This window comes from Brassica napus, chromosome C4, assembly GCF_020379485.1.
Source record: "Brassica napus cultivar Da-Ae chromosome C4, Da-Ae, whole genome shotgun sequence".
In the NCBI taxonomy this organism is placed as follows: Eukaryota; Viridiplantae; Streptophyta; class Magnoliopsida; order Brassicales; family Brassicaceae; genus Brassica; species Brassica napus.
Window position 1 is genome coordinate 26,429,572 of NC_063447.1, and position 26,200 is coordinate 26,455,771.

The following is a 26,200-nucleotide window of genomic DNA, read 5'->3' on the forward strand; positions in this document are numbered from 1 at the left end:
ACATTGCTTGGAACTACCTGGATGTTAAAAATCTTGTAAGTAAGGAGTCCATAGCTGGTCCCCACTCGAGGATCGATCGGGATGGTCCTTACGTCTACGTATTCCAGGACCGAGCGAAGAAAACACTCTACTGCCACCGAACGCCACTTCGCGCCAGCAACAACATTAGAGAGATCAGAGCATAAAGACAAACAACGACATGCTACACAAGATCTGGGCTGCCATTTCACGTATCAGGCCGTGTCGTTGCCAAAAGGATGATGTAGTTCATCGGGACAACTCTCCATCCAGCTCTGGTTCGGGTTCGAGTGGTACACACAGGGTAAGAAAGAGGTCCAAGAGACCCAACGATGCAGGAACATCTGGAGCAGGAGACGAGGAGTAGGAGCTATCACCGGCCAGTATTGCCATTTGATTTCCGACCGCGCTATTTTATTTTCTTTTCTATTCTAACGTTTTATGGTCTTATTTTCTGTTAATTTTGAACTTAGTTTTTTTTTTTTCTTAATTATGAGTTCGTATTTCTTTTACATGGTTTCTTCGTTTTATTTGGTTGTGTTTTGAGTAGTTTTTAATTCGTATTCAGCTTTGCCTTGCTAGATAAACCAAATAACTAATATCCGAGGAAAGAGGTTATATCAAGTGTTCCTCGGAATTTCCTCGGTATTTCTTAAAAAAAAAAAAAAAAAATCAATGGTAGTCTGTTTCCGAGTCATCATCACCAGATGAATCTGAATCTGGATCTTGGTGAAACTCTCCAATCACTGGTTCATCCTCTACGTGAACGACGGCTTCCTCTCCAAAGTCGGTTAAATCGACAACAAGGCCAACTCCAGCTAAATCTTCTGCTGCACTTAAGTTGCCGGATGTGCTTGGTTGTAGTGGGTCTTCCAGCTCAGAACTTCCCTGAACTCGGCCTCTCGGGTTGAGTCTTGTAACAGTAACCCATGGATCATCTCTGTTCCTTACCCGGGGGTACTTGATATAACAAACCTGTAACATTTAGAAAAATTATAAATTAATACACATGATGATGAATCATTCTGAATAATTAACATTTAATTACCTGATCGGCCTGAGAAGCAAGAATGAAAGGATCATAATATTGCAGCTTTCGCCTCGAATTTACTGATGTAACACCAAATGCATCTGTTCTCACACCTCGATCTGGAGTGTTGTCGTGCCAATCACAATAGAAAACAGTACAGCGCAATCCAACCATGCCCAAATACTTGATTTCCAAAATCTCATGTATGTGTCCGTAGTATACATCATCTCCTGATGCAGAACAAACGCCAGCATCATAAGTCGTACTCGAACGTCTCCTCTTCTGAGTTGTGAATGCATATCCTCGAGTACAAAATCTCGGATATGACTTCACAACAAAGTTTGGTCCAACGACCATCTCACGTATCCAATCGTCAAATGTTTCACCTCTGGCCAAACCAGCAGACACCTATTAATAGCACATATATATATGTTATATCAATAAATGTGAATTAGTATAAATATGTGATAAAATATATTTTAATTTGTTTAAAGCACTCACATAAGTAAACATCCATCCAGTAAATTCTCTCTGCTTCATTTCTTCTAGTTCGTCCTCTGTGGCGTATCTATACTCGAACCGCTTTTCTGCCATGAAAATCCTGTATATGATGACAATAATGTAATTAATTAAGATTTAAATTTCAACTTGTTAAAATAAAAATTTGTAAGCTCATTTATTTACCTCTCATATTGAAGAACGTCTTCGCAGTTGGTGAGCAAATATGTTTGCAAATGACTGCGCTCCTGCTCAGTAAGTCGACGGTCCTTTGGTTTTCCGCTAAGTCGTCCAACGTCTGTGAAAATGTCTGGAACCGTAACATGATATGTTGCCCGTTCGCCTCTATCATCATGCCGAGCAGGTCTTCTGTTTTTGGTCTGAACTTCTGCTGGAAAGTAGTACTCGGCAAAGTTTGAAGTTTCTTCATTGATCATCTGTGCGACTATAGAACCTTCCACCCTACTTAAATTTTTCACCATCTTCTTCAAATGGAACATATACCGCTCATACAGATACATCCATCTATACTGCACAGGACCACCAAGTTCCAATTCTCTTGCCAGGTGAATAACAAGATGCTCCATAACATCAAAAAATGAGGGAGGAAATATCTTCTCAAGGTTGCACTGAATCACGGCTATGTTAGTCTTCAAATTTTCAATACCTTCAAGAGTCACTGATCTCGTGCATAAATCGCGGAAGAAACCACTTATCCCTGCAATTGCTTCATGAACATTTCGTGGTAATAGTTCCTTGAAGGCGAACGGAAGGAGGCGCTGCATCATTACATGGCAATCGTGGCTTTTCAAGCCAGTAAACTTTCCTTCCTTTCTGTCGATACAGTTACGCAAATTTGATGCGTAACCGTCTGGAAATTCCACATCGTTTGAAATCCAATCAAAGAACGCATCTTTTCCCGCTGCATCAAGTCGGTATATGGGAAAAGGAGCCCTACCATTCTCATCAACATGAAGTTCTGAACGAGCACATATATCGACTAAATCCAGTCTTGACTTCAAATTATCCTTTGTTTTACCTTGAACATTAAGGATCGTGTTCATGAGATTGTCAAAAAAGTTCTTCTCAATATGCATGACATCTAAATTATGCCTTAGCAGATGATCCTCCCAGTATGGCAGATCCCAGAAAATACTTTTTTTGTGCCAGTTATGTAGTTCTCCAACAGCATCTACCGGAAAACGCTCATGTCCACCGACGTCTGGCGTCCTTTCTGCACCAAAATCTCTTAGTTGTATCTTCAAATCTTTCCCACAAATTTCCGGAGGTGGACTGTCAAACACCCTCTTGTTCTTCGTAAACAAATTCCTACTCCTACGATATGGATGATCAGGTGGTAGGAATCTCCTGTGACAGTCAAACCAACACGTTTTCCTTCCGTGTTTTAGTTGGAAAGCATCAGTGTTATCTTGACAATATGGACATGATAGCCTTCCATGCGTTGTCCATCCAGACAACATACCATATGCTGGAAAATCACTTATTGTCCACATTAGTACTGCCCGCATTTGAAAGTTTTCTTTACACGAAACATCGTATGTTTCAGCACCTTGAGCCCATAGTTGTTGCAACTCATATATTAGTGGCTGAAGAAACACATCAAGTGATCTCTTAGGATGCTCTGGTCCGGGAACGAGAATCGAGAGAAACAAAAACTCTCGTCGCAAGCACAAGTTTGGGGGTAGGTTGTATGGTGTAAGAATGACGGGCCATAGAGAATACTGTCTTCCACTCTTGCCAAACGGACTGAAACCATCAGTACATAATCCAAGGTAGACATTTCTTCTCTCATACGCAAAGTCGGGATACTTTGATTGGAAATGCTTCCACGCTTTTGCATCTGAAGGATGTCTGATCTCACCATCTGTTGAGTGCTCCGCATGCCATCTCATTGGTTGCGCTGTGCGTTCAGACAGATACAACCTCTGCAACCTTTCCGTCAAAGGTAAATACCACATCCTTTTATATGGCACTGGAACTCTTCCACTCGTATCTTTATAACGAGGCTTTCCACAAAATTTGCATGTAACCCGCTGTTCATCCGCCCTCCAATAAATCATGCAGTTGTCGCTGCATACATCTATTACCTGATACGATAAACCAAGACCAGCTACGAGTTTCTGAACCTCGTAGTATGAACCAGGAGCTACATTATCCTCGGGTAGAATACCTTTTACAAAATCAGCAATCGCATCCACACAGTCTTCAGCCAAATTATAATCTGTTTTAATGCCCATCAATCTTGTAGCAGATGATAAAGCTGAATGACCATCTCTGCAACCTTCGTACAATGGTTGCTTTCCAGCATCCAACATATCATAAAATCTCCTAGCTTCTGCATTGGGTAAATCTTCCCCTCTAAAATGATCATTTACCATCTGCTCAGTACCTACACCATAATCTACATTCGTTCTAATTGGTTCTTCTAATCTAACCGCTGGCTGAGGTTCGCTAGTACTACCATGTTCATAATCAGTTTCCCCATGATGATACCAAATTTTGTAACTTCGTGTAAACCCACTCAAATATAGATGAGTCCAAACATCCCACTCTTTAATAACCTTTCTATTTTTACAATTAGAGCAAGGACATCTTAACATACCTGTTTTTTCTTCCGGTTGTCGGTGAACTAACCCCATGAATTCGGTTATACCTCGTTGGTATTCTTCCGTAAGCAATCTCGTGTTCGGATCCAAATGAGGTCGATCGATCCAAGAACGAAAATAATTTGAAGAAGACATATTTTTTATGAATCAAATTCGTGTGTAAATAGAGTAAGAGGGAGGATGAAGATATGGAGTGAATAAAGAGGAAGAGGAGTGCTTGTATTTATAGTTTAAATCATGCCGACAGACCGAGGAAATTCCGACGGAATTCCGACGGAAAAGGCTAGTTCGTCGGAATTTCCTCGGAATTTTGTAAAATCCCCCAACGGCTCTCCAACGGTTATAATATTTCCTCGGAATTCATCGGTTTTTTCCGAGGAACCCATTTTTCCTCGGAATTTCCTCGGAATATTCCGACGGATTGATATTTCCTCGGAATTCTGTCGGTATATTCCGAGGAAATTCCGAGGAAACCCAATTTTGTGTTTCCTCGGAATTTCCTCGGGATATTCCAAGGACTTCATTTTCCGTCGGAATGTCCGTCAGAATACCGTTGTTTTCTTGTAGTGTAAAGAACAATGGCATAATAGTCTTTTGCGACTTAATGAAGAAAGTATTTTTGAAAATGTCTATTTAGTGGTCGTAAAGATGAAAAGTGGTAGCATGAAAGTGGTAAACATAAAATTTCACCAAAAAATAATTAAAAAAAATTTGAATTTGAAAAATTATAATTCGAAAACATAAAAAAAATTATTATTTTATTTTATTATTTTATTTTATTTTTGTTTACTTTTTGTTTATTTAAATAATGATTTATAATATATATATATATATATAACAAGGGTATAAAATTCTTTTGACACTTAATGAATATTTTCAAAATACATTCTTCACTAAGTGACAAAAAACTCTTATACCCTTGCTCTATATATATAAATAATTATTTAAATAAAAAAATAAAAAAAAAATAAAAAATAATAATTTGTTTATACTTTCGAGTTATACTTTTTCAAATTCAAACTTTTTTGAATTTTTTTTGAAATTTTTTTTTTCAAAATTTCTTTTTGAAAATCGAAAATTATGTTTGAAACTATTTTTTTTTAAATTATATTTTTAAATATTTATTTATATATTTATTAAAATCTTAAATTTCACATTCCAAAAACCTCGTGTACGCTTCCGATCTTTCACCTCTCCCGGAGCTGGCTTTCTGGCCTTGCCGGTGAGGGTGTCTTGTTTTTCATTTTTATATGCCGTTTCTAGTCGCCCTTGTTGTTATCTCGTGATTTGGTCTTAGATTGGAACAAATCTGGTGGCGAACCTTCTTCTCTCTAGGGTGCATGTGGCGTTTCGTAGAAGCTTGGTGGGTGGTGGTTCTTTCCGGTCCAGGAGCTTTGAGGACGGTTCCGAGTATTCGCTTCCTCAGGAGCTTTTGCTCATCCGGTTTTCTTTGTCCCTCCATGGTCTGCTTTGGTTCCTGTCGTTGTGATTGGAGCGGTTTTCTAGTCAGCGTTGGTAACAGTGCTGGCGTCGTGGAGATGGTGGTGGTGTGGTCTGGTGGTGGAGTTAGCTAGACCTGTTGGTTCTGGTTCTGTCTAGTAGGACTCCGTTTTGAGGGCAGCGGAGGTACGTGAACGGAGAGCTGCGATGGCTGTCTTCAGGCTAAGGACCTAGGACCAATCTGCTCTCTCCCCCCCCCCCCCCGGACTCCTATCTATGTGCTTCTTGGAGTCTCCTCCTCCTCGTAGTGCTCTGGTGTCAGTTTTCTTATGTTTTTTCTCGGTGGTGCTCTTCCGGTTCAGATCCAGGTGGTGGGCTCGCGTAAGACCGTCTTCTTCCTCGTCGTTTGTGGCGATCTCCGGTGGCAATGGAGATGCGGCGCTAGGGTTTTCGTGTTGGTGTTGGGCCACCAATTTTGGGCTTATATGTTTTCTTTTGTGGCCTCATCGGACCCATATTTTGGGCTGGTTTGTGGACTTTTATTTTATTTTGTTGTTGTTTATTGTATTCCAAAAAAAAAATTATATGACCTTTTTTCAAAAAAAAAAAGATTCCAAAAACTCATATGTATCCCTCAATTCTAAACTCTAAATTTAGATTAGTTAATCTTAAGGGTATAAATATTTTACTTTCATTACAGATGAAGGTAAAAGTGGTTAATGTAAACATGAAAAGTGGGACTATGAATGTAGTATTTGTGGTGATTTCCATATCTTTAACTGCATAGATATAGTTTACAATCAGTAATGTGATAAACAAAATTAATTCCATTTGGCTTAATTATAAAAAGAGAAATTATACTTGAATATAAATTGGGGAATTTTCGTGTTTATCACTTTGTGGGTAGCATTATTCATGTTTACTTTTATTAAAAAGACATTTTCAAAAATATCTTCTTCATTAAGATGCAAAAGACTCTTATACCCTTACTTTATATATATAATAAATAAATATTTAAATAAATATTTAAATAAATAAAAATTAAATTTTTTTTACTGTTTTTGAGTTATACTTTTCCAAATTCAAACTTTTTATAAACTCTTTTTTTTATTCTTTTTTGAATTTCTTTTTTCAAATTTTCTTTTTGATAATATTTTTTTTAAATCAGTATTTATATATATAGAGAAATTTTAATTCTACCACAAGTTTGATACCTCTTTTCAAATTTACCATTACTAAATAACTATTGGAAAATTGCCACAAATACTACATTCATAGTACCACTCTTCATGTTTACACTAATCACTTTTATCCTCACTTTTAATGAAGGGTATAACACATTTATACCCTAAGGGTTAACTAATCTAGACTTATGGTTTAGAGTTGAGGGCTGGCTGTGTAGGGTTTTTGGAATGTGAAATTTAGGATGCCAATAAATATATAAATAAATACCTAAAAAATCATTAATTTTTTTTTCTGTTTTCGAATTATACTTTTTTAAATTCGAACTTTTTTATTAATTTTTTCTTTTTTGAATTTTTTTTCGAATTTTTTTTTATTTTTTTTCAAATTTTCTTTTTGAATATCAAAATTTTTTGTTTGAATCCTAAATTTATAAATTGCCACAAATACCACAAATACCTAAAAATATAATTTTTTTTTTAAAAAAAATAGTTTCAAACAAAATTTTTGGTTAACCCTAGGGGTATATTGTTTAGGGTTTAGCATTAAGGAAAATTGCCACAGATACCACATTCATATATTAAGAGAAATTGCCACAAATATTTATATTGTTTAAAAAATATTTATATTTAAAAAATTATATTGTTTAGGGTTTAGTATTAAGGGAAATTGCCACAAATACCACATTCTTATATTTATTAGAATCCTAAATTTCATATTCCAAAAACCCTACCCCACCCCTCAACTCTAAACCCTAAGTCTATATTAGTTAACCCTAGGGGTATAAGTGTCTTTTACCCTTCATTAAAGGTGAGGGTAAAAGTTATTAGTGTAAACATGAAAAATGGTATTATGAATGTGATATTTATGGCAATTTCCCTTAATACTAAACCCTAAACAATAATCACTAAAACTTAATCCAAATGTTAGTATTTTTTGATTGGTGGTATTTTTGAAAAGTGGTATTTAACTAGTGGTATTTCTAACAATTTCTCTTTATATATTTATTATAATACTAAACTCCACGTTTCAAAACCCTACCCCACCACTCAACTCTAAACCCTAAGTCTAGATTAATTAACCATGGGGTTATAAATGTCTTTTTTCTCTTTAAAACTGAATGTAAAAATGGTTAAGGTAAATATGAAAAGTAGTATTATAAATGTGGTATTTTTGGAAATTTCTCATTTAAATTTGAAAAATATATATAACTCAATATACTCAAAAAATGAATAGTTGGACTAATCTAATTTCTTATATCCAAAATAAAAGATCTAGGTAAAATAAAAACAGATTATATTATAATAATATTTTATTTTTATTATAATATTTTATATATTTTTGTAATAATATTTTATATATTTTTGTACTTATTAATTAAAAATTACTTAAAACATATTAATAAAAATATGATATTAACCAACTATTAAAATTTAGCTCTTTTGTAAAATATATATATGCATGAGACTTCAAAATATTATCGTTATATTAAGTTATCTAGTTTTGAATCATACACTTTATTTTATTTTTAAAATTTTATTCTCAAAACAGTATATGATATATACACAAATACCACATTCATAGTACAACTTTTCATATTTACCCTAACCACTTTTATCATCACTTTTAATGAAGAATAAAAGACATTTATACCCCTAGAGTTTACTAATCTAGATTTATGGTTTAGAGTTGAGGGATGTGATAGGATTTTTGGAATGTGAAATTTAGAATTCTAATAAATATATAAATAAATACTAAAAAAAATATTTTTTTTTTGAATTTTGTTTTTGAATTAGTATTTTTTTTCAAAATCGAACTTTTCATAAAAAAAATTTATATATATTTTTATTTATTTAAATAATTATTTATTATATATATAGAAAATAATGGTATAATATTACATATATAGAAAATAATGGTATAATAGTCTTTTGCCACTTAATGAAGAATGTATTTTTGAAAATATTTTTTTAATGATGGTAAAGATGAATAATGTGACCATGAAAATGGTAAACATGAAATTTCCCCAAAAAACAACCAACCTAAGTACAAATAAAAATTATCAAAATTTGAATTTATTTAGAACAAGGAATAATATACTTGAATTCAGAGAAATAAATGAAATTCAATCAATCCAAATGATAATTAAACCGACTAGATATTATATATCCAAAATTATATGTCTAATTAAATAATATCATATTATTAATATAAATTAGAAAATGATTTAAAATAAAAAGTATAATATCAATCAATTATTAATATATTTTTATAAATATTTATATTGGTGGATGAGCACGGAAAAATCACCTAGTGTTATAATAATAATAATTCAGTTATAACTTTTTTCTTACTTAAACTTGATTTAAATTGGTCGAGAGTCGGTTGGATATGTTTCATCTATCAGGTCGAGTTACCGTTTTGGGCCAAATTTTATTCTCATAAACACTTCACCCCCCCCCCCCCCCTTTTTTTTAGTTGGTGTAGTTAATAATTAATACAATTAAATATGAAAATTGGTTAAAATTTAATTTTTTTTATGTTTACTACCATGAAAAATTTCATGTTTAAACTTTAATTATGAAAGATCATAATTACTAGGGCAATTATCAAAAATACCACATTCATAATAACACCTTTCATTTTTATTTTAACCACTTTTATCTTCATTTTTAAAGAGGAAAAACAATATTTATAACTCTTCCAAAGATGGCAAAAGAAGATGCATTTTCTCCTCACAAATCTGAATGTTGTGTATGTTCTAAGCATGCCTATTCTTACCGTACCGGAGGATGCTAAGAACGAGTGTTAATTAATCTAGACTTAGGATAGAGTTGAAGGGTGGGATAAAGTTTTTAGAATATGAAGTTTACAGTTCTAATAAATATATAAATAAATACTATTAAAATAAGTAAAAATAATAATTTTTGAATTTTAAAAAGAAAATTTGAAAAAAAAATTCGAAAAAACATTATAAAAATTCGAATTTGAAAAAGTATAAATCGAAAACATAAAAAAGAAATTTAATTTTATTTATTTAAATAATTATTTATTACATATATAGAGTAAGGGTATAAGAGTCTTTTGCCTCTTAATGAAGAAAATATTTTTGAAAATGTCTTTTAAGTGATAGTAAACATGAATAATAGTACTAACAGTGTGGTAAACATGAAAATTCCTCTAATTACTACCATATTTTTATTATCACTTTTCTTGTTTACCATAACCACATATACATTTAATTTCAAAGAGCTAAATGGACACTTATATTCTCAAGGTTAACTAATTAAGACTTAGAGTTTAGATTTGAGAGATGAAATTTTAGAGAAATTGGTTTAAGATTTTAAAAAAATAAAAAATAAATTCTTGAAATTTAAAATAGATATTTTAAAAATAGTTTTTTTTTTTTTTTTGTCATCAACTTTACAGACTCATATTGACTCTGTGAACCACACTGGGAGATATTGATTCATGTGAACTACAAAAGACGTTTCCTTCCTAGCACTTCTGGCTAAGCTATCCGCCTTCTTGTTCCGCGTTCTTGGTACATAGATAATCTCTGCACTAGTAAAACTCTCTTTCACGATGTGTATATCTTCCAAATAACTTGCAAACGCTGGCCATTCTTCTGGTTCCGAAACCATCTTCACCAATTGAGAACAATCCGTCGCAAATGTAACCTGAAATTGTCTTAAGTTTTTCATGCATTCCATAGCCCATAGTAAAGCTTCCATCCCTGCATGGAGAGGAGTGAGTGAAGCCCGGACATTCCTTGCTCCCATTAGTCCCGCAAATCCTTCTAATGTGCTGTACCACCCTTGACCTGAGAAACATTCATTTTCTTTCCAGGATCCATCCGTAAAACACCATCTTCCTGGAATTGACGGAAGAATATTAGCCTCTATATGTGTCGTCCTCTTTTTATCATTCAATATTTGTGCCTCAGCCCATAGTTTCAAAAATAACTTTTACCTGGAAAAATGAAAAAAAAAATTATAAAAAGTTTGAAATTAAAAACGTATAATTCAGAAAACTATAAAAATTATTATTATTATTTTTATTAATTATTTAAATGAATATTTATACATATATGAAAAGTAAGGATAGAAGTGTCTTTTGACTTTTTAATGAAATCTCATATTTTAGGTATTTGTAAAAATGTTCATTTAATGAAAGTAAACAAGAAAAATGGTACAAAAATGAGGTAAAACCATAAATGAAATGCCCAATCATTTGTGCAGCTTCTATTTATTTTCAAAAAGATTTTGGATCTAGAATTAAAAATATATATTAGAATATATAAATTGTTTTTACCATAGTTGAATTTCAGTATACTATACTTAAATATTTTTCTTAAACTACAATGAAATTTAATGTGATATACGTTACCAAATATATACAACTAGAATGGTAGGATAGTTGATTTTTTTCCCAAATATCATGTTATTTTCTAAATATAGGTTATAAAATTGGGTTAATTTGCTGAATAACCAAAATATGCATCGAAATTAAGTAGATGACATTGATTTTGACATAATTAATAATCTAACATTTAGCATATCTTTCTCCTGGTTATGCCCCATCCAATTGCAATTGGTCGGTTAAAGTGAGAAAGTAGATGACATCGTCTTTTTATGGTACGGCCAAGAATGAAACACTATTATACACAATCAAATCACGTTAAAAAGTTCATGTCACAGATTTATTTGCCACATATTTATTTACTATATGCGATAAAATGAAATATATTTTATTAACTGATAAAAGCGTATAGCATGTAGTATATATTAACATTACTAGAAACTTTAAGAGGTGTGATATGGAGTATGAATCATGATATATGGTATACTTTTCAAGCAGAGGACTATACTATACTATGTAAAATGGCGCATTATAGAGTCGACAAAAGAGACTATGCATTTTCATTCAAAGTACTATTCTATATTGACTAACAAAGTTCTATTTCATATCACCAAATTAGTATATTACACCAACCCCAAGCCACTAAATACTAACCTATCTCAATCCCAACCCCACCCCACCCCCAACGAATAAATACTAAACCCTAAGCATTAATCACTAAACCCTAAACCCAAATATGAATCCTAAACCCAAATAGAATAGAAAAAATAAATAACATAATATATATTGTTGAAATTATGAAATTTCTATGGTTGTAGATTAAGAGAATTTTGTGAGAAGTCTACATTTGTGTGAGTTGGTTAACGAAATGATTTTCAATTGGTATAAGTTTTATTGATATCACCTAGCTAGCTCAAGTCCAATTTCGAACGATCTACTTGTCAGTCTAAATCTTCCATTTGTAACCTGAGACACATAAGCAGAAGGTAAATATGTTAGGATCCATATAGCAAAGTACATATGAAACATAACGTACAGTATAACAAAAATGTGAAAATGAGACCCAGTAAGACGTAATGATATGCAACAACCATTCACATCGCCTCCGCGCCTATTATGGCTTCACTGCCTTTGTAGATTTTGGAATCCCCGATGCATCCCGTCTGTCACCGCCGCTCATGTTACTTCGATGGCTCCTCTCTTGCTTTCAGATCAGCAAAGAGTCACCTACACGACGATACCAGTTGCACATGGTCTTCTTTACTGGAAAGATATGCCAAGATCGAAGGTGGTGAAAGCAGTGGAGCAAATCTGGAAATGAGGGGTTGTGACTCTCTAATTGCCACGATTTATTTTTGTTACATAATAATTATTTTTTTTTATTTTTTTTTTCTCGGCAGGTTTTACTGGTTACTGCAAAGGATAATATGACAATATTACAAAAATACATGTGATACACACAAAAAGTAGGGAAATTAATCATAGATTGAATTATAATTTGTTTGATGGCTATATAATGCAATTTTCCTATAAAGTTTTCTTATTATGAAATATGGCATTATTATTATTAACAGAACTAGCTAGTCCTTGACATAAGTCATATAATTAGACATTTAGAGTCTACACAGCCTGCATTGTCTTTCATTTTCCGAACTTATGACTACCGACCCGAATCCATTATCTATCTATCATTACAAGCGAATCCTCGTCTAAAGCCACCATTGTCACATAATACAAAACTTTAAGATCCATTTTATATGAGGCAGTGTTATCAAAATTATGCAATGATTTTCTTTATTAACCAGGAGGTGTTTGAGCCTTCGGCCCAAATAATCCTCTCAGGTTTGGGACCAGCTGGTAGTAATACTGATGACATGGCGTAAAGTATCGCTTCCAACAGGAATCGAACTAGGGGCACAATGGAACAAACTCCAAGCACTAGACCACTAGCCCAACGCATCATTGATATTTATGCAATGATTATTGTTTCATTCTTAAATGTATTGTACCATTTGTTAATTTTTCCATTTTGGTAGGAATGTTTCAAGATTCTTTATAACTTTAATATTCTTTGAGGAACATATAGTTAATAAATAAATTTCATTGGTACATCTCAAACCATACGCTTAGAAAATATATGTTTGATAGGTGGTTTTTGGACTTCTACATCGGTCTTCAGTGAATGTGGATGGACATTGCTAGATAACACTACCGGACACAATTTATGGGTATAAAAAATTAAAGACGAAGAAAATCCACATTCACTACAAGAAAACAGCGGTATTCTGACGGACATTCTGGCGGAAAATGAAATCCTTGGAATATCCCGAGGAATTTCCGAGGATATTCCGAGGAAACACAAAATTTGGTTTCCTCGGAATATACCGACGGAATTCCGAGGAAATATAAATCCGTCAGAATATTCTTATGGAATACCGAGGAAAAATGTATTCCTCAGAAAAAACCGATGAATTCCGAGGATATATTATAGCCGTTAGAGAGCCGTTGGGGGATTTTAAAAATTCTGAGGAAATTCCGACGAACTAGCCGTTTCCGTCGGAACTTCCTCGGTCTGTCGGCAGGATTTCAACTATAAATACAAGCACCCCTTTTCCTCTTCATTTACTCCATATCTTCATCCTCCCTCATACTCTCTTTACACACGAATTTGATTCATAAAAAAATGTCTTCTTCAAATTATTTTCGTTCTTCGATCGATTGACCTCATTTGGATCCGAACACGAGATTGCTTACGGAAGAATACCAACGAGGTATAACCGAATTCATGGGGTTAGTTCACCGACAACCGGAAGCAAAAACAGGTATGTTAAGATGTCCTTGCTCTAATTGTAAAAATAGAAAGGTTATTAAAGAGTGGGATGTTTGGACTCATCTATATTTGAGTGGGTTTACACGAAGTTACAAAATTTGGTATCATCATGGGGAAACTGATTATGAACATGGTAGTACTAGCGAACCTCAGCCAGCGGTTAGATTAGAAGAACCAATTAGAACGGATGTAGATTATGGTGTAGGTACTGAGCAGATGGTAAATGATCATTTTAGAGGGGAATATTTACCCAATGCACAAGCTAGGAAATTTTATGATATGTTGGATGCTGGAAAGAAACCATTGTACGAAGGTTGCAGAGATGGCCATTCAGCTTTATCATCTGCTACAAGATTGATGGGCATTAAAACAGATTATAATTTGGCTGAAGACTATGTGGATGCGATTGCTGGTTTTGTAAAAGGTATTCTACCCGAGGATAATGTAGCTCCTGGTTCATACTACGAGGTTCAGAAACTCGTAGCTGGTCTTGGTTTATCGTATCAGGTAATAGATGTATGCAGCGACAACTGCATGATTTATTGGAGGGCAGATGAACAGCGGGTTACATGCAAATTTTGTGGAAAGCCTCGTTATAAAGATACGAGTGGAAGAGTTCCAGTGCCATATAAAAGGATGTGGTATTTGCCTTTGACGGAAAGGTTGCAGAGGTTGTATCTGTCTGAACGCACAGCGCAACCAATGAGATGGCATGCGGAGCACTCAACAGATGGTGAGATCAGACATCCTTCAGATGCAAAAGCGTGGAAGCATTTCCAATCAAAGTATCCTGACTTTGCATATGAGAGAAGAAATGTCTACCTTGGTGCATGTACTGATGGTTTCAGCCCGTTTGGCAAGAGTGGAAGACAGTATTCTCTATGGCCAGTCATTCTTACACCATACAACCTACCCCCAAACTTGTGCTTGCGACGAGAGTTTTTGTTTCTCTCGATTCTCGTTCCCAGACCAGAGCATCCTAAGAGATCACTTGATGTGTTTCTAATATATGAGTTGCAACAACTATGGGCTCAAGGTGCTGAAACATACGATGTTTCGTGTAAAGAAAATTTTCAAATGCGGGCAGTACTAATGTGGACAATAAGTGATTTTTCAGCATATGGTATGTTATCTGGATGGACAACGCATGGAAGGCTATCATGTCCATATTGTCAAGATAACACTGATGCTTTCCAACTAAAACACGGAAGGAAAACGTGTTGGTTTGACTGTCACAGGAGATTCCTACCACCTGATCATCCATATCGTAGGAGTAGGAATTTGTTTACGAAGAACAAGAGGGTGTTTGACAGTCCACCTCCGGAAATTTGTGGGAAAGATTTGAAGACACAACTAAGAGATTTTGGTGCAGAAAGGACGCCAGACGTCGGTGGACATGAGCGTTTTCCGGTAGATGCTGTTGGAGACCTACATAACTGGCACAAAAAAGTATTTTCTGGGATCTGCCATACTGGGAGGATCATCTGCTAAGGCATAATTTAGATGCCATGCATATTGAGAAGCACTTTTTTGACAATCTCATGAACACGATCCTTAATGTTCAAGGTAAAACAAAGGATAATTTGAAGTCAAGACTGGATTTAGTCGATATATGTGCTCGTTCAGAACTTCATGTTGATGAGAATGGTAAGGCTCCTTTTCCCATATACCGACTTGATGCAGAGGGAAAAGATGCGTTCTTTGATTGGATTTCAAACAATGTGGAATTTCCAGACGGTTACGCATCTAATTTGCGTAACTGTATCGACAGAAAGGAAGGAAAGTTTACTGGCTTGAAAAGCCACGATTGCCATGTAATGTTGCAGCGCCTCCTTCTGTTTGCCTTCAAGGAACTATTACCACGAAATGTTCATGAAGCAATTGCAGGGATAAGTGGTTTCTTCCGCGATTTATGCACGAGATCAGTGACTCTTGTAGGTATTGAAAATTTGAAGACTAACATAGCCGTGATTCAGTGCAACCTTGAGAAGATATTTCCTCCCTCATTTTTTGATGTTATGGAGCATCTTGTTATTCACCTGGCAAGAGAATTGGAACTTGGTGGTCCTGTGCAGTATAGATGGATGTATCTGTATGAGCGGTATATGTTCCATTTGAAGAAGATGGTGAAAAATTTAAGTAGGGTGGAAGGTTCTATAGTCGCACAGATGATCAATGAAGAAACTTCAAACTTTGCCGAGTACTACTTTCCAGCAGAAGTTCAGACCAAAAACAGAAGACCTGCTCGGCATGATGATAGAGGCGAATGGGCAACATATCATGTTACGGTTCCAGACATTTTCACAGACGTTGGACGACTTAGCAGAAAACCAAAGGACCGTCGACTTACTGAGCAGAAGCGCAGTAATTTGCAAACATATTTGCTCACCAACAGCGAAGATGTTCTTCAATATGAGAGGTAAATAAATTAGCTTACAAATTTTTATTTTAACAAGTTGAAATTTAAATCTTAATTAATTACATTATTGTCATCATATGTACAAGATTTTCATGGCAGAAAAGCGGTTCGAATATAGATACGCCACAGAGGACGAACTAGAAGAAATGATGCAGAGAGAATCTTCTGATTGGATGTTTACTTATGTGAGTGCTTTAAACAAATTAAAATATCATTTATCACATATTTATACTAATTCACATTTATTGATATAACATATATATGTGCTATTAATATAGGTGTCTGCTGGTTTGGCCAGAGGTGAAACATTGACGATTGGATACGCGAGATGGTCGTTGGACCAAAATTTGTTGTGAAGTCATATCCGAGATTTTGTACTCGAGGATATGCATTCACAACTCAGAAGAGGAGACGTTCGAGTACGACTTATTATGCTGGCGTTTGTTCTGCATCAGGAGATGATGTATACTACGGACACATACGTGAGATTTTGGAAATCAAGTATTTGGGCATGGTTGGATTGCGATGTACTGTTTTCTATTGTGATTGGCACGACAACACTCTAGATCGAGGTGTGAGAACATATGCATTTGGTATTACATCAGTAAATTCGAGGCGAAAGCTGCAATATTATGATCCTTTCATTCTTGCTTCTCAGGCCGATCAGATAATTAAATGTTAATTATTTAGAATGATTCATCATCATGTGTATTAATTTATAATTTTACTAATAATTTTTTTAATGTTACAGGTTTGTTATATCAAGTACCCCCGGGTAAGGAACAGGGATGATCCATCGGTTACTGTTACAAGACTCAACCCGAGAGGCCGAGTTCAGAGAAGTTCTGAGCTGGAAGACCCACTACAACCAAGCACATCCGGCAACTTAAGTGCAGCAGAAGATTTAGCTGGAGTTGGCTTTGTAGTCGATTTAACCGACTTCGGAGAGGAAGTCGTCGTTCACGTAGAGGATGAACTAGTGATTGGAGAGTTTCACCAAGATCCAGATTCAGATTCATCTGGTGATGATGACTCGGAAACAGACTAGCATCGACCTTTTTTTTTTTTTTAATAGAAATACCGAGGAAATTCCGAGGGAAGATAGGTTTTCCTCAGAATTTCCTCGGAATAGACCTTGTCGATTTAGGGATTTGATTATAGAGTCTTTTTCCTCAGAATTCCCTCGGTATTTCCGACGGAATTCAGAGGAAGATAAGGGTTTCCTCGGAATTCCCTCGGAATATTCCGAGGAAATTCCGAGGAACTAGGGGTTTTTAACCGAAAACAATGTTTTGCGGATTGAATAACACATATATAACCTTCATTAAGTGTCTTAACAAGATTATGAAGTCAAACTTTGGTGTTTTACCCAATAACAAACACTTTTACGATTGCATGAACGAAAACCACACAACATAAGAGAAACACTTATACACTTTAATAAACGGTAAAAGGAATACTTACAATTATTTTTGAAATTTTTTTATTTCATGGTTTATGATCATCTATACAAAGAATCCTCAATGGTATGCATTACAATTGTATAAGAAATGAAATACGACAAAAAAAATTGATGTTTTGAAACCCCAAACACTAGTTCCTCGGTATTTCCTCGGAATATTCCGAGGGAATTCCCAGGAAGATAAAGGTTTCCTCGGAATTCCCTCGGAATATTCCGAGGAAGTAGGGTTTTTAAACCGAAAACAACGTTTTGCGGTTTGAATAACACTTATATAACCCTTATTAAGTGTCTTACACTGATTATGAAGTCAAAAATTTGTTCCTTACCCTATAATAAACACTTTTCCGATTGTATGAACGAAATCCCCACGACATAAGAGAAACACTTATACACTTTAATGAACGGTAAAGGGAATACTTACAATTCGTTTTGAAATTTTGTTATTTCATAGTTTATGATCATCTATACAAAGATTCCTCAATGGTATGCATTGCATTTGTATAAGAAATGATATAGGGCAAAAAAATTTGATGTTTTGAAACCCCAAACATGTGTTCCTCGGAATTTCCTCGGAATATTCCGAGGAAATTCCGAGGAACAATATAAATCAATAGAAATACATGCATAGGATATTCTTTTTCCTCGAATTAATGAAATATCCGAGGAAATTCCGACAGATATTTAAGTGTCCGTCGGAATTTCCTCGGAATATTTTCATTTAACCGGGCAAACCAGCCGCGAAATATTTCGCGAAAATTGAAATTGGAATTCCGAGGAAATTCCGACGGAAACTATCCGTCGGACCCTAGGTTTTATAACCACGAGCCGCTTCTTCTTCCCCATTTCTCTCTTCTTCCTCTCCGGCTCCTATCCCTCCTCTCCGGCGATCTCCCCCTTCTCTCCGACGATATCTCCGGCCGATCCTCTCTAAACCTACACAAATCATGTAAGGACCCTATCTCACTCTCTTAGGTTCTATTTGTTAGGTTTTTTGTGTAGATTTGATAGATTTTTGTTAGGGTGATTGGTTAGGATTGTGATTTGGTTGTATAATAGGTTTAGAATTGTGATTTGGTTGAATAATTTGTTTTGTTGAATTGATTTAGAATTTTTTTATAAATTTTTTATTTTTTTGTATTTATAAAATCGTTTTTTGTATATAAATTCGATTTTTGTGTATAAATTCGATTTTTGTATTTTACAAAACGATTTTTGTATATAAATTCGTTTTTTTGGATTTTACAAAACGTTTTTTGTATATAAATTCGATTTTTTGTATTTTACAAAACATTTTTAATATCTATAAAACTTTTTTTGTGATTAAAAACTATTATTTGGGATTTTTCAAAAAACTATATTATATATATAATATAAATTTCTATATTTATTAAACATTTTTAATATTTTTAATATTTTTAATATTATTTTTTGTAATTATTAAACTATTTTTTATTTATTAAAACTAGTTTTTTTCTTATTATAACTATTTTTATACATTTAATTAACATTTTTAATATCTATAAAACTCTTTTTGTGATTAAAAACTATTATTTGGGATTTTTAAAAAAAAATATATATATGTATATATATATATAATATAAATTTCTATATTTATTAAACATTTTTAATATTATTAAAACAATTTTTGTAATTATTAAACTATTTTTTATTTATTAAAACTATTTTTTGTTTATTAGAACTATTTTTATATATTTATTAAACATTTTTAATATCTATAAAACTTTTTTGTGATTAAAAACTATTATTTGGGATTTTTTTAAAAAAAAAAAAATTAATTTATATATTTCTATATTTATTAAATATTTTTTTTTAATTTACAGGTCTAATGATGATCAGACCCGGCCTCGACAGCGTCGTGGTCGTGGTGGTACGTGGAGCCAGTCTCGGGATCCCAGCCATTTTCAGGATTCCCCTTCGCCCCACAGCTCCTACCATACATCTCCCTCTGCTGCACCCGCTCCTGCTCCTCTCGCTCCCGCTGCTGCACCCGCTCCTGCTCCTCCGGGTCCTCCGGGAGTGATGAGTGTTGCGGAGTTGGTTCGACAGCCCGGTCGTAACCATCTTCCCTATCTCACTCCGTATCCACATGGACGGGGTCAAACATGGTAATTAAACGTATTTTTTTTCATTAAAATTTGATTCATTATTTAGCGTTTGTTCTTTTTATTAGGTTCAACCGATCCGGGAACGGGATCAGCGCATGGATCAACCGTATGATGTACTCGGCCCTCGACAAGGGACATCCGACTTTCACTCACTTCCCTACCAACAAGCAGCATCTGTGGTTTCGTCAGTTTGCGGTAAGTATTCTAATTTTTTAGTTATATTTTTAATCTTTAATATATATTTTCTACTAATTGTGTTTTTTTCAGCAAGAATTCAACTGGAATTTCGATGAGACGCTCTTTATCTATCACCATTTCGTCCATAAAGTTATGGACAACTATGGGAAGCAGATCCACGAGTGGAAGAAGAAGTGGGAAATCAACAAGGTTCGATTTAATTTATTAAACAATTTTTTAATTTATTAAACTATTTTTTAATTTATTAAACTATTTTCTTTCTTTTTTATTAAAAGGTCCCAAAGTCGATAAACAACACGGTCTGGACGGAGTTGTGTGCGCATTGGGATAAGGAAGAGACGAAAGAAACTTCTTCCACCAACTCCACCAACCGCAGGAGCGACCGTAAAGGAAAGGGCGTCTTCAAGCATAACTTGGGTGCTCAATCTATTGCCTCTCTGGGGGATCGCATGGTAAGTTCAGCCGCTTTTTCTTCAATTATTTAAGTTTTGAAATTTTATTTTTTGTCCATTTCTTCTAATTTCTAATGTTTCTTCAATTTATGTTTTTTCAAGGCAGAAGAAAATGATGGCGAGCCGGTTGATGATCTCGCCCTAATGAAGATGGCGTATACCAACAAGAAGACCGGCCAGATTGATGACGGTCTTGTGAGGGAAGTGGTCACCCTGGTCCAAACTCAGGTGCAAGACGAAGTGTCTCAGCTTCAAACCGAGGATGACGCTTCGACGGCTTCGACCAACTTGTCCCGGTTTCGAATCAACGAAATCGTTGAATCCGTAAGTTCTTTTTTTTAAAGTTCAATTCATTTATTTATTGATTTAAATTTGGCTATTTTCTATTTCAGTCGGTTCCAAAGAAGAAGGGACGTTTGGTCGGTTTGGGTCGTCGCACCCGGTCGGTTCCTCCTTCTTCTGCACCACCGCCCTTTGTTGATCCAGAAGTACTTACGGCTCAGTTGAAGGACAAGGATGATCGCATATCTTTGTTGGAGACCCAGATGGCGGCTCAACAGGCGGGCTATGAGGCACATAGGAGGTTGAACCAGCAAATGATGGAGATGATGCAGAGGATGTACCCGAACGAGGTGTTCCCGAACGTGCCAGACCCGTAGTTTTTATTTTTTTCAAAAACTCGGAATGTTTTATTTTTATTTGTACAACTTTCAATATTAACTAATATGTTTTCAATTTTAATTTTAATTTTATATTTACAAATTTAAATTTCAAAAATTTTATTTTTTTTAAATTCCGAGGAAATGAACCCTCGGAATATACCGAGGGACATGTTCCTCGGAATATACCGAGGGACTCATTCCATGGAATATACCGAGGGACATGTTCCTCGGAATGTACCGAGGGACTCATTCCTCGGAATATACCGAGGGACTCGTTCCTCGGAATTTTCCGAGGGATCCGTTCCTCGGAAATTCCCGATGAAAATTCCGAGGAACATTTCGTCGGAACTTCCGAGGATTGGACCATCGGAAAGTCCATCGAAATATCCCGAGGAAGTTCTCCCTCGGTATATTCCGAGGAGCTTTCCGACGAACTGGTGGTCCTCGGAGTTTCCTCGGAAATTTGTTTCCTCGGAATTCCGTCGGAAAATTTCGAGGGATTTCCGAAGAAAAATGAATTTCCGAGGACTTGTTTCGTCGATATGTCGTCGGAATAACGTTATTCCGACGACATACAAACGATTTTTTTCTTCCATATGTCATTGTTTTCTTGTAGTGATTGCATACGAGGTCGGAAGCGCTATGCTAGGAAATGGAAAACATGTTACATCATTCGACATGTCAGCATTTTGGAATGGATTGTAAAGACTTGATAGCAATGATAGGGGAATCTCAAACATGTCAAATTTCTTGACAGAGTAGGATGAGATAAAAGAACTGAAGAGAAATTTTAAAGATTTCAGGATATGCTATAGTCCTCGGGAACAAAATTGAACAGCTGATTTCTTAGCTAGAACCGCTCGTTCTTTTCATAGGGTCCTTTCTTTTGTTGGATGTTCTATTCCGATCAGAACACCTCAAACTTGAGTATGGTCTTTGACTTCAAAAAAAGAAGTTCATACATCTCCCCAACAAAAATATAAAAGATATGAGTATTTGTTGTTTTTAGGTTAGTTTCTTACAGAAAATGATAAAGTAAAAAAAAAACAAAGTAAACAAAAGGAGAATAGGTTACTGTTTAAAAAATTACAGAAAATTGAAGACACTAATGTATCACAATAGTATAGTTATCTATAAAAATAATTTTATTACTAAAGTACTAAAAATGTTAATAATATAACATCTAAACCCATTTTTTCTGCAAAAAACTGTTAAAATGATGCTTTAACTAATTTGATTAAAATTAATTCTTTGGAAGGTCATAAGACCAGACCCCACTTGGTATTTTGCCTTCATCAATATTCAACTTAAGTTTTTGTCGTTTAGTTTTGCCAAGTTGGAATTTCAAAATCGATTTTCATTAAAGATACTAGGGGCTGGACCCCGCGCGAGGAGGTCCATGTACTGTTGCACAATCTGTGAAAGTGAAAACCATAACTATGTTAGTAATGTTGTTCATAAACTTGACTTGGTTCAGTGGGTTGGAGGTGGGGGCGTGGGAGGTATAAGTTGTGTCGTTGAATAACGCGAGGAAATGTAAAAGATATCCACTTTACGTGTGTTTGTTTTGTGAGGTTTGATTTAGTTGCTAAACCTTAAGCTGTCTGCCCACAGAGCAGTACAAATAATTAAATACATAATCATGTTTCTTAGGGTCCACTGTTATTGGGTGTTTCATTTCAAACTGGGTAATGCATTCCTAAAATTTGAAATGGTCGCTTTGACATAAGGCCATAAACCGACTTTTTAGGAAACCGTAATTAATCAGTTTCAGATTATGTTGCTGACTTGAGTTGTTCTGTTCAGTCCTCTAAATCAAATAGTGCCTGCTAGAAATTTATATGAAGGGAATAATTATGTACTGGGGAAGAGTTCAGTATTATACTACAGAATAGATTACTTTTTTGGGTTCGTAATGGGGTGGTCGAGCCAGTTTTGACGCCTTGTTTATCATTAACTGCGTAAGTCAAAGTAGTGTTAGTTTTTAAGCAAAGTGGGTGGTTAATTGATTTCAATCTAATTGGATATTAGATGGGCTGTGTAGTTCCTGTCATAAACTTAACTTTGAGCTTCCTTTCCATCTAATTCGTTCATTGATTTCAAATCAAATACAAGAGCTGTTGATACATCCATAGTACACAAATCCAAATACACATCCATAACTCCACAACCAAACATTAATTTCGACGATAGGAAAGTGAATTTCCATAACTTCATTTGAGAGCTTTTTATTCTTTTGGTGAGAGAGAGCTTTTTACTCTGTTTTTCTTTTGTTGGAAGTCAAGTAAGCTAAAGCTGTGGGTGCTGGCACAGAGAAGAGTTTGAGATTTGTAAAGCTTTATCAAATAAATGGTGAGACTCCTGCAAAAGGAGAAACAACATAGTGACTGATAGGAAAATTACAGCCTAAGTTTTCGATCATATATGTTTACTATTGAATAAGTCCAGACATCAGTTAATTAACAAAAGTTGAATCTATAGATTAGGAAAATAAATTAATTTCTCAAAATTAGCACACAAAATGAATACCTTAGCTTCTTGTAGATCATCGTCATAAAGTTCATCAATATCTCAAGTAACACATGCTCCACCAACAAAATTTTCCCCATAAAATACCACAACAATACCCATGAAATCTCCATTCTTCTTCGATGATTCCTGAATCCCAGAAACAGAAGAGACGGCCAACAATCACCTGAGAGGACCAGCCAAGGTGGAGATGTGGAAGGTGGTGTGGTGACCAAAAGGCTGAGAGGAAATTGACTCGGAGGCAGACGTTACGTTTTCAAAGGAGTGATCAAGGGTTCGACCGAAGAAAAACTTGATAGTGTCTATCAGATGCTAGATACCAGCTGTAACCCTCACTTATTTATAGAGATTTTTGTGTATTTATCTGTTATCAAAGGCTTTGATTGCAAAGTGAGGGAGACGAAGAGATTGGGAGTGCTTAAGAGTTTAATATGAAGTGGACAATCATGGCAACAGTTGAGAGAGGAACCGTAGGAAAATAAATCTTCGTGTTTGCAGCATGGTTCTAAAATGCGCTATGCGTTAGATAACTGTATAGCGCATAACCGTATAGGCGGATAGCTAAACAGGGTATATACGAATATATACTTTTACGCAAAATATAAATATAAAATTAATATATATACATTGTATTTGAAAAAACTGAACATAAATATATTTTAAATCTAATTTTATGTATAAGCATATAGTTTAACATATATAAATAGTTTTAATAGTAATTGCATCCGGTAGTTATGAAACAAAAGATAATTAAGTATATGGAGAAGCCACTGTTACTAATTCATAATCCCAACGTTGCCCCTATCTTCAGTCATGCACCTATCTCTGCGCCTATCTCTGACATGTAGGTTTGCTAAAGTCTACGCTGACATTTGCAGCTACCCCATCTCTCTTTCTCTCTAGTTCTCTCACTTCCTCACTCTTTCTTCTTCCTGCTTTTTTCTTCAGTCCTTCCTGATTCTTTTTTTCTGGATTATTATTCCTGATTATATAAGTCTTTATTCTCTTTGATTTTAACATATTGTGTCAATCTAAAAGGAGAGAAACAATCATCATCCATGGTGACTGGCAATCTGAAGAAGATAGCTTCCATTGATGCTCAGCACATACTAATTGCTCTCTGAAGAAGACAAGATTGTTGAGTACGATGCTTTATTTAGGCATCTCCTTTTTCCTGTAATTATTTATCTCTCTTTCAGGGGTTGGAAAAATCTCTGCATTGATCTTGTGTTACAGCATCTGCCCAACCCTTTCATTTTCTTTCACCGATTACGCAAGCGAAATCCCTTAATTTCCATGTAAATATATTGTTGAGATGTGTACTGAACTCTCAGATTTGTATCTGTGAATAGATCTTTTCTTTTTTTTAGGTTTCGGGTCACTAGTTGTTAGGGTCTTTAGTTAGTCGCTTGCAGTGATTCTGCTGCTTCGCTCTTTGATTTCTTCAGATGCTTTAGGATTAAAGGGGAATGAGCCAACTTTGGTCCTATGTGAAAGGCTAAATTTTTATAGTATCAGCTTAATGTTCAAAGTCTCTAAGCTTGCCCTTGTTTCTTCTACTTGATTTCAGTATGTGGATTTATGAGACTTTGTTCATTAGATATTAACTTTTCGTTGTTGTTTTGTCGCAGATACTATTGTTTGTCATTATTGTGCAGAGGCAATAATGGCGATGGAGATCACTCAGTTTCTACTTGCTGCCCAGTCAGCCAAACTTGCATAGTTTTTATTGTCTATGTTTTTGGGCTTGCCAACAATGATAATCTTTCTAATCCTGTCGACTAGCTGGTATTTTACCCAACACAGCAAGAAGGTGATTCGAGCAGGTCGGGCGGTCACGTCGGATTCCCGAGAGGTTCAGAGCAAGCCTAGATGGGGGGGGGGGGAGCTTGAAAATGTTTTTGATTCTTCCATGTCTTTAAGTTCGAGTTACAATGTGAATGTTGTTTGGGAAGCTAGCGGGTCGGGGGGGGGGGGGGAATATTGGGGTTAAGATTAACAAGTATATACTACATTAGCTTTTATATTACATTAACTCAAAGTTATAATGCGTTATCCGGTTTAATACATATTAACATTCCATATATCTAAACTATTTTCTGGCTATTACTGCCATAATATGGATTATCTATGTATTAACCGGTTTTAATATATATTATCATATAGATACATAAACCATCTTTTGGCTAGTCTCGTCATAATCTATAGTATCTTGCCGGTATTACATGTTTTATCTAGATTACCTTTTGTAAAATTCAGTTAAGACTCACAAGTTCATATTATCTCATCTCTTGTAATAACTTAACTCGGTCGGCTCTATAATATGTTATCCGATTCATACGTGTTTATTTTACGGATATATAAA

At 34.9% G+C, this 26,200-nt stretch overlaps 1 long non-coding RNA gene across 1 annotated transcript; it reads right to left on the bottom strand.

Moving 5' to 3' along the window:
- Window positions 1-23,579: 23,579 nt before the first annotated feature.
- Window positions 23,580-24,060, bottom strand: LOC125585180. The gene is made up of 2 exons (XR_007322107.1): window positions 23,836-24,060; window positions 23,580-23,667 (listed from the first exon to the last, which is right to left on the bottom strand). It is a non-coding gene; the product is annotated as an uncharacterized LOC125585180 (long non-coding RNA).
- Window positions 24,061-26,200: the final 2,140 nt, after the last annotated feature.